This window comes from Kogia breviceps, chromosome 7 (genome assembly GCF_026419965.1).
Source record: "Kogia breviceps isolate mKogBre1 chromosome 7, mKogBre1 haplotype 1, whole genome shotgun sequence".
In the NCBI taxonomy this organism is placed as follows: Eukaryota; Metazoa; Chordata; class Mammalia; order Artiodactyla; family Physeteridae; genus Kogia; species Kogia breviceps.
The window spans coordinates 70653800-70663405 of NC_081316.1; the positions used below are offsets into that span (position 1 = coordinate 70653800).

At 42.1% G+C, this 9606-nt stretch overlaps 1 pseudogene; it reads right to left on the reverse strand.

Moving 5' to 3' along the window:
- Positions 1–4651: 4651 nt before the first annotated feature.
- LOC131760317 (ATP synthase F(0) complex subunit C2, mitochondrial pseudogene) lies at positions 4652–9402 on the reverse strand (annotated as a pseudogene).
- Positions 9403–9606: the final 204 nt, after the last annotated feature.

Sequence of the window (9606 nt, forward strand, 5' to 3'; positions counted from 1 at the left end):
AAAAAGAAACCAAACTAGCTGGCAGCAAGAGGGAAGAAAATCCCAAATTACCAGTCCAATTACCTGGAGACAATGTTAAGCATAGAGGAAGAGAATGCTTAAGCTTTCCAAATGTTCTTTCTCACATGGTTTAGTTTTTATAAATTTTTTGGACTTTTATACCTGCCTGATATTCTAGAGTTCGTGAAATGCTGATTTAGGATTTCCTCGCTTTGTTCTACCTCATTGCTCACAAGGCACTCAAATGGGACTACAAGTATTCTATTAATGACCTCTGGAGGATCAAAGATATGGTAGGTTTATACCAACAGCATGGCCATTTTGCTAAGAGTTTATCATGGTATCTTATTGGACTTAAAGGGTCAAAATTATGCCCTAAAATTAGATGCTGTGAGAAAGAAAATTTCTCTTTCATATATTTAAAATTTGTTATAACCCAGTCCAGAAGTAATCATTCAATAATGTCCCCACACATCAACAGAGCAAGGAAGGATTATACGCACTTGATATCCGGTGAGTCTGTGAGACTTAAATCTTAGTTGAAATGATAATGGACTCACATTATTCAAAATTGGCTTGTTATATTTTACAATTCTTTACAAGTGAAGACAATACTCTTTCCCATTTTCATGGCTTTATGCTGGATTAAAGGACATCATCCAAGCATCCTTAGCTATGGCCTCATCTGCTATGCCAAAAAGATTTAAAATTAGTAACTAAAAGTGTGTTTTGGGTTATTTGGTTTTTAATGTTTACATATACCAGTAGGCTTCCTTTTCTTGACAACCCTCCCTTTCCTTTAACAGACTGGGCACTAAAGGCTAGCACAGTACAAGTTGCAAGCAAAACAGTTCACAGAACCCTTCCAATTCTATCTGAAAAGGACTATTGCCTTCTGTGGTTAAAGGTGTGGCCTTTCTGTGTTTTATCCTCTAGCCAGTCTGTGCCTCAGCTTATTGAGTGCCAAGTGGCTTGTGACTTTGCTTCCAAAACAAACAAGGAAAATGGAAATCTGTGAGTTCTAAGTACCTCTGAGCACATGGGGCACAGTGTGTATGCTTCTGCTGGTTCTGTTTCTGGAAAACTCTGGTTTGGATCATTCTGAGCTGAACAGAGGGCTGAGAAACAGCAACTATGCCTCCAGCCAAGCCCACCATTCTGAATTCACTTATCAGGATTTATCCCATAATAAATAAGATACCTCCTAAGTAGTTGCATTCCCAATTTCATAGGGAATGTCCAAACTGATTAATGGTTTGAATAACAGAGATAAAATAAAGGCCAAGGAACCAGGGTAATGAGGGAGTGAAATAATGGGCAGTATTTTTCAGTAGTGGTAATAGAAGCAGAATACTTGTACAACAAATTTACCCAGGGATTATATGGAATTAACTGGAATATGAAAGAAGAACTCAGAGCTATTTTACTAGACTTGCCTTATACCCTCTGTATATGTAATATGCTTCTGCTTGATATTTACACTTAAGTTCAAAACATTTCCTGAAACATTTCAATGTGGCAAATTTGGGGGCTGGGGGCACGTGGCAATATTGTATATCCTGTGTTTACTTAAGATGAAAATAACTAGAGGAACCAATTAGATCATCTGATTCATTTTTTATTTTTACGAATGAAAACTGAGCCCAAGAGAAAGGAAATGATCTCTCCAAGACCATACAATAGTGTTGGAGGCTGGACCACAAAAATCATCCAGATCTCGGGTGGTCTCGGCCTGCAGCACCTTGAAGCAGGGTTTCGGTTCCCATATAGTGATTGAGGTCAGTTTGTGGCAGTGAGAGCACTGAATCCTAGCCACTAGACCAGTGGTCAGTGACAAGGCCCTGGCCCTACGACTTTACAGGAAAAGAATTCCCACAAAGACGGAAAGTAGCGAAACAAGTAAAGTATTTATTAGGAAAAAAAAGAAGTACGGTACATGTGGATAGACACATGGGGGGGGGGCTCCAAGAAAGAGTCGCGCCCTCTTGACAGTTTGAATCACTTATATGGGGCATTTCTTCCATGTTTCTTTTGACCAATCATTTTGATTTGCCTGGTTCAGAGTCCATATTTGGTGTATCTCAGGATCTTCCCATGTGTGCACGCACATCTCTTAGCCAAGATGGATGCTACTGAAGAGGCCTATGGGTAGACTTAGCCACTTAGCATCACTCCCTTTTTTGACCTCCAAGGAACCTTTCTGCTCCTGTGTAGTCAGGGAGGTCTCCTAACTTCGAGAATGAGGAATATGTGGTCTCTTATCTTCTATCTGGGCAGGGCCCAGCCTCCTCTCTTAATTGTCCTGTTATTCCCATCTCAGAGTATCGGTCCACAGGGAACAAACTCAAACCATTTAGCCTGAGGACCCATCTATCACCTGCCTTAATCCCACTTTTCTCCTTCTAGCTTATTAATTCCTCTACTACTTCCACAGTCCACTATGTGTTTAGATACCCATTATTTATCAAGGGTCATGAAATACATTTAATTCTACCGTAAGGGTACCACTAATCTGATGGTACAAGGGGAGCTGAGTCTATGTGTCTATATTATCTTGGGTAACAGTCAGACCTCCACCAGGCTTTCAGCCTTTGCTGGCCACCCTCTCCCCATAGCTCAGGTCTCTGATTGACCTTAGTCAGGAGAGATTAAAAAGGCTCTGGCTCAGTTGTCTGAGATTCAGTAAGATATTTTCTTTGCCAGGACAACTTTGGTTTTGCATCCAGTTTTGACAACTCAATTTCTGTGATTTTCTCAAGACTGAGTCCCTACCTTTGTTACAAACTGTCTCCTCCTTTAGTCCTTATGCCAGAATCCCTGTTTCTTAATACTCTGTGCCCAAAGGATACTGCTTTCTTTTCACCAGATGTTACCAGTTCAAGTTCTGGTCCTTGCCTCAGCCCAGAGGCTGGGCCCCACTGCTATTTTTTTTTTTAAATTAATTAATATTTTTTTGGCTGTATTGGGTCTTTGTAGCTGCGCACAAGCTTTCTCTAGTTGTGGCGAGAGGGGACTACTCTTTGTTGCGGTGCTCAGGCTTCTTATTGCAGGGGCTTCTCTTGTTGAGGAGCACAGGCTCTAGGCACGTGGGCTCAGTAGTTGTGGCTAGCAGGCTGTAGAGCGCAGGCTCAGTAGTTGTGGCACATGGGCTTAGTTGCTCCGTGACATGTAGGATCTTCCCAGACCAGGGCTCAAACCCGGATCCCCTGCATTGGCAGGTGGATTCTTTACCACTGCACCACCAGGGAAGCCCCTCCCCACACTACTTATTGATGAGGGGCTGGTCTCTTCCTTCAGTGAAGATAGAAATATTGACAAATACATACAACTATCTCAATTTTTTTTCGGTCCATCCCAAACATCTTATATTTCCGCCCCCCTCTCACTCTTAGCCATCCAACTGGCTTCTTCAGGAAAAGAAAAAAAAGTACAACTACAAAGATCGCTCCTTCACAGCACCTGAGAACCCACTCCATAGCCCCTCTGGATGTCATCAGCACAAAATCTAGTCACAGCTGTCTGTCGGGAAGAAAGTAATTTTCCGCTACCCTTCTAGGTTCTTCTGGCTAGTGTAAGAATTAAATTGATGTGAGACAGATTAAAAGAAAATCAGGGGCTTCCCTGGTGGCGCAGTGGTTGAGAGTCCGCCTGCCGATGCAGGGGACATGGGTTCGTGCCCCCGTCCTGGAGGATCCCACATGCCGTGGAGCGGCTGGGCCCATGAGCCGTGGCCGCTGAGCCTGCGCGTCCGGAGCCTGTGCTCCGCAACAAGAGAGGCCACAACAGAGAGAGGCCCATGTACTGCAAAAAAGAAAGAAAATCAAACGAAAGTTTAATAACACGTACACATGGGAGAGAGACCCAGGAGAACTGAGTAACCTGACAAAATGGCTGAAACCCTCACCTTAAACACCATCTTCAGATGAAGACAAAAGAGGATGTTGGGGGCAGTGGTCTGGGACTTCAAAGGGGAGAAAGCAAATCACATGGAGATGGAAAAGCAAATGTTTGCTAGCCCATGCAGAGAAAGTGGGGCACAGAGAAGAATTTTAACAAGCGACTTGACTTTGCGGGGTGCCTCCCTGTGTGCACCTAGTTCATACTATAGTGACCTATGGTGGCAGCTGCCTTCCTGGAACAGGTCCTCTATCTACCTTCTTTCAGGCAGTTAGGGGAAGGTCAAAGTTTCTTCCTGAGTCTTTCAGGCCTTGATTGTTGAAACAATCCATATGATATGAAATAATCCATATGCCAAAGAGACATTTTGGGGTGGGAATTTTGCTGTAATCTGAAAGAATTCATGTAGAGCCCTTAGCAGACTCCTAGGCCTGTAGCAAGTGATCAAGAAATAAAGCTGCTATTTCAACAATGCTGAAGATGGGGGTAGGGGTGGGTTGTGGGAGGGTAGAGGTATGGAATGACGGGTCTAACTAAATCAGAGACAGGAAGCACATCCTCAAAACCAGTAGCTGAAGTCATTCTTGTTTCTTTGTCTTTTTTTAAAAAAAATACAGTATTATTTAACTTCCCTCTGTTAAACCCTGAGTCAACCACTTTCCTCAGACTGCCTGGGGGCTTATAGGAAAAAGAACATACAATACAGGGTAGATGAAACATGGGAGAAAGAACTATGGGAGAGGAGATGGCTCCTTCACATGGCACAGAGGATGAGAAAGGCCACCATCAGACAAAAGAACCTCTTGCCTCTAAGAGGACGAAGCCCTTCACTGTTGCTTCAGAGAAGGGCTCCTGGAATAACAAATAATGAGGCTCCCAAACACAGTCCCAATTCCAGCCCCAGAGCCAACCACCCCAACTTGGCAACCCAGCCCCAGTGAACATGGCTTCTGTGTCAATGTCCCTTGAAATGGTGTCGGTTTGGAAGCTATGGCTAGGAAAGACTGAGGTCAGGATACCTGAGCAGCCAAGCTGCTGGGGCTCCCATCAGTCATTTCTGCACCACTGCAGACAGTGATGGGCACAGTGGCTGACCAAGGAGGGGGGTGGAGATGGACTTAGTGCAGGCACACATTTTCAGGGGATGAGGGGCTGTGGCCAGAGAGATGTTCTCAGTGCAGAGAAGATGGTGGAGGGGGGAGGCAATAGTGAAAATGAAGGCATTTTTTTCAGGTTTACAACTGTAATCCTCAAATACTCCCTTGTTCACGCAAACTAAATGTTACTTCTCTTCAGTTTAGTCAAATGACTAAGTGCTTGTATGTCTGCCATTTTTCTTGAGAATATGGAATTCTTTTCTTTTTAAAGATTTTATTTTGTTGTTGTGGATCATTTTTAAAGTCTTTATTGAATTTGTTATAATATTGCTTCTGTTTTATGTTTTGGTTTTTTTGGCGGGGAGACATGTGGGATCTTAGCTCCCCAATCAGGTGTCACACCTGCACCCCACTGCATTGGAAGGCAAAGTCGTAACCACTGGACTGCCAGGGAAGTCCTGAGAATATGGAATTCTGCTATTAAAATTCCTAGAAGGAGCTCTCTGGAATTGAAAATAAAAAAATATCAGTCATCCATTTCTTTACAGCTAATGAGTCCTGCCTCCCTTTCTTTGGTTCTGGGCCAACAGAGGATTCTTCTTATGTGAGTGGTAGCATCAAAAGGCCCTTCTGCCCTTTGCGAGGATCATCTAGTCAACTACTGTACTTTCTATACTAACAGTAGATATCAGCATGTGAATACAGTAGTTTAGAAAAAAGGAAAGAGTACCTAATAAAGGATTTATTATTATTTGTCTGTGAAATACATTTTAAGGTTTATTGGAGGAAATAGATTTTCTTTACTAAATGTCTTATTTAGGTTAGTTTTAAAATTTATCCATATTTCCTCAGTGTGCACAAAGCCTAGAGGAAAGACCCAGAGGCTTCTAAATTGCAGGGAAGATTAGCCAGTCATCAAGGATTTCTCCCAAGGAAAGGTAAGGTCTAGGTGGGATGACAGAGGCACTGCACTCTGGGGTATAGCTCATCTGAGACTAAAGTCCTGCTGGATCCTCAGGATGAGCATGGACAGAAATTGTTGATATCCAGCCCTTTCCTAAACCTATTTCTTCCAATATATTATACAATTTAACAATGTCACATGGCCCAATCAGCTGAAGCACAAGATAGTCAATTTTTCCAACCATGTAAGATAGTCAATTTTTCCAACCATGTGCCTGACTTTATTTCTGCATCAGTAGTGAATCAACTCTGAGCATTCATATTGCAGCTGAAAAAGCCACATCCTCTGGGCCTAAACCTATTGCTCTAAAGCTATATGGAGTGGATGCACTCATTCCATAGACTGTACATCGACATGGCCACACCCTTAGATTACAGCATTACAGGTGTGTCTCACACTCCCTGGAGGATATGCTGACTTATCTCTGCCCATCTTCAACCCCAACTGACAGCTGATGTTATCACCTCCTAGTCCCTCCTCCTTGGGAAAAGAAAGAAAATGAATTAAGGTGTTCCCTTTGGCATGTTCCCTTTGGTGGTATAATCATTGATGACTCTTGACTTAGTGAAGAAGAATTGAGACTTTGGGCCTGGGGGGCAAAACACACACTATAGAAGCATGGTTTTATACCAATTGAATGTCTGTTACTGAACATGAAATCATGATAATCAGAGTTGAGTCAAGCTTGAGAAGGCTTTTGCTATATGCCCTCGAGTAGAATTCTCACAGCTGAAGCTCTCAAAGAGACTGGCAAGTTTACCATTGATAAGATTGTCTCCCAAATTTCTTAGAATAAAATTTAACTGTTAGAGTTTTCATTCATCACTTCCTCATTCATTAAACAAAGTAGTTTTGAGTATATTGCAGCCTAATTTTGCTAACTGAGGCTGTTGGCATATTTCTCAGGGAGGAAGTGAAGTTAGGTTTAGGTGTAAAACTGGGCCATGGCACCTAGGCAACAAGTTTCAGTAATAAGTGCCAGGACATGAAACTGAGTCACCTTAAAACCAAGTTCCCCTGTGAGTTTATGATTAATCTCTCTATCCAAAACTTTATTCACTTTCTTGTCCGACCCCTGTGACGCTCAGGATTGAGAAGTATCATAAGAAAAGGGGGGGTGCTTCCCTGGTGGTGCAGTGGTTGAGAGTCCGCCTGCCGATTCAGGGAACGCGGGTTCATGCCCCAGTCTGGGAAGATCCCACATGCCACGGAGTGGCTATGCCCGTGAGACATGGTTACTGAGCTTGTACATCCAGAGCCTGTACTCCACAATGGGAGAGGTCACAACAGTAAGAGGCCCGTGTACCAAAAAAGAAAAAAAAGAAAAAGAAAAGGGGGATTGAAACCAAGCATAACCCTGCAGGGCCTTCCTGGGTACAAAACCCCTCCATATTCCCCATTTGTTGTTTGTAGAAAAAGGTTTTAGTCTCCTAGGCCTTCCCTGAGTTACAAAGAACAGACTCAAGCAGTTAAGATTTGAACAGTAGAGTCACAGGACTCCTAGATCTCCCTGAAGGGATATAGGTAACAATCTGATGCATATCTTTGAAATGTTCTGCAGAAACTAGGACCCCAGTGGAGGATAGTGACTATATGCTGAACACAAGCACAGAGACCCCAGATGAAACCAGAAGGTTGGAACCAGAAGGTTGATGATTGAGATTCCTGAAATATCACACTGTTACCTCACAACCAACCAAAGAGAAGAAGGTCCACAAGCTGATCAAGCATCCTATGACCCTCTCCTCTAACATTGTCTTTATTTTTATTTTATATTATTATTTTTTATATTTTATTTTTATTTTATTTTATATTGGAGTATAGTTGGTTAACAATGTTGTGTTAGTTTTAGGTGCACAGCAAAGTGATTCAGTTATACATATACATGATACAGATACATATCTGTTCTTTTTCAAATTCTTTTCCCATTTAGGTTATTACAGAATATTGAGCAGAGTTCCCTGTGCTATACAGTAGGTCCTTTTTGGTTATCTATTTTAAATATAGCAATGTGTACATGTCAATCCCAATCTATCCCTCCCCACACTCTACCCCTCTTCCCTGGTAACCATAAATTCATTCTCTAAGTCTATAAGTCTGTTTGTAAATAAGTTCATTTGTATCTTTTTTTTTTAGATTCTGCATATAAGTGATATCATATGATATTTGTCTTTCTCTGTCTGACTTACTTCACTTAGTATGATAATCTCCAGGTCCATCCCTGTTGCTGCAAATGGCATTATTTCATTATTTTTAATGGCTGACTAATATTCCATTGTATATATGTACCACATCTTCTTTACCCATTCATCTATCTAAAAGCCATCCAGGGAATTTGGGTCTTTTGAGCATGAGCTGCCCATTCTCCTTTACTGGAACCCTGAAAATAACCCTTACTTTGCTGCAGATACCTGCTGTCAGAATTTGGCTCTCTGCACTGTGAGCACAGGAAACTTTGCTTGATAACAGACACATTTAGTCAAACATGTGAATTGATTTGTAGGTTACAATTACAAAACGTCAGGTTGTATATAATTTTACAAATAGGGATTAAGCAACTTCCATGGCAGAGTAGGTAAATACCCATGATCCCTGACCACTGGGAATATAACTGGTGGACAAGGGGAGAGTAGATTGGGAAATAGTGAGTCTTAGAAATAGATAAGGTTTCCCTTCTCACCCCCAGTGAAAGTGCAAAAAGTTCCAGTGATTTTCCCTGTGTAGCTGTTCTCTGGTATAGTTTTAGTGTAATACCCAATCACTGAATTAAGAAAAGTAAGACAAGTGTTCATTTTATTTTTGTGGCATTGAGCAATTTCTGACTTCACCTGCAAAAAAGGACAGGAACTTCAAAGTGTCATGGGGTGGTGGTCCCCATAGGCGGTAATTCCCATAGGCCTGGCTATGTGAGGAGGTGACTGGATGACATCACTTTCAGACCAGGGCCAGTTGTACAACCTTGAATGAATCTGGCAGTCGTTTTGCTTCAGAGGTAGTCATGTTGACTACAAAGTTTGCTGTGTTCATGGTTTTATTCTGACTCAGAAACATTGTTGTGTATGAAATGTTACTCACTGGCCCAGAGGAGGGCTTGCCAAGTAGGGGCAGAGGGCAAGGAGAAAGGGAAGGGGAAATGGGAGGAAATGAGGGGCCTTTGAGAGTAGGAAAAGTATGTCCTTTGCAGCTAGTTACCCTGCCATAATTGCTGTACACATAGGACATGTGGGAAATGCATCTGCCCAAAAGAGGGCACAAATTAAACAGTACAGAAGTGCAGTACGTTGTCTGCGGTGTGTCGATGTATATGTACTTGGCAGGGGTGATGCTGCAAACATCTTAGTCCTATTTATCTCCAACTTGGGCCACTGGAAGAGTACAAATATCCCTCCAATCTTCTACAATCTCCAGGGCTAGGGTCTGTGCGAAGGGGAGTTCAGCTTCCATCGCTGGGGATTACTGTTTAAATCATCTCACTCTGAATGAATTAGTTTAAATTTAAACCCAAGTAACAAATACTAATCAGTAGGAAGAATGGAGGCAGATTAAATTCACACATTGCATTTAGAGCTGATTTGTTACATAGAAAAGCATTTTTCATATTTTTCATACTGAGAAATATTTTGTCCTTTAGTTTTCAGTAGTCTTTTA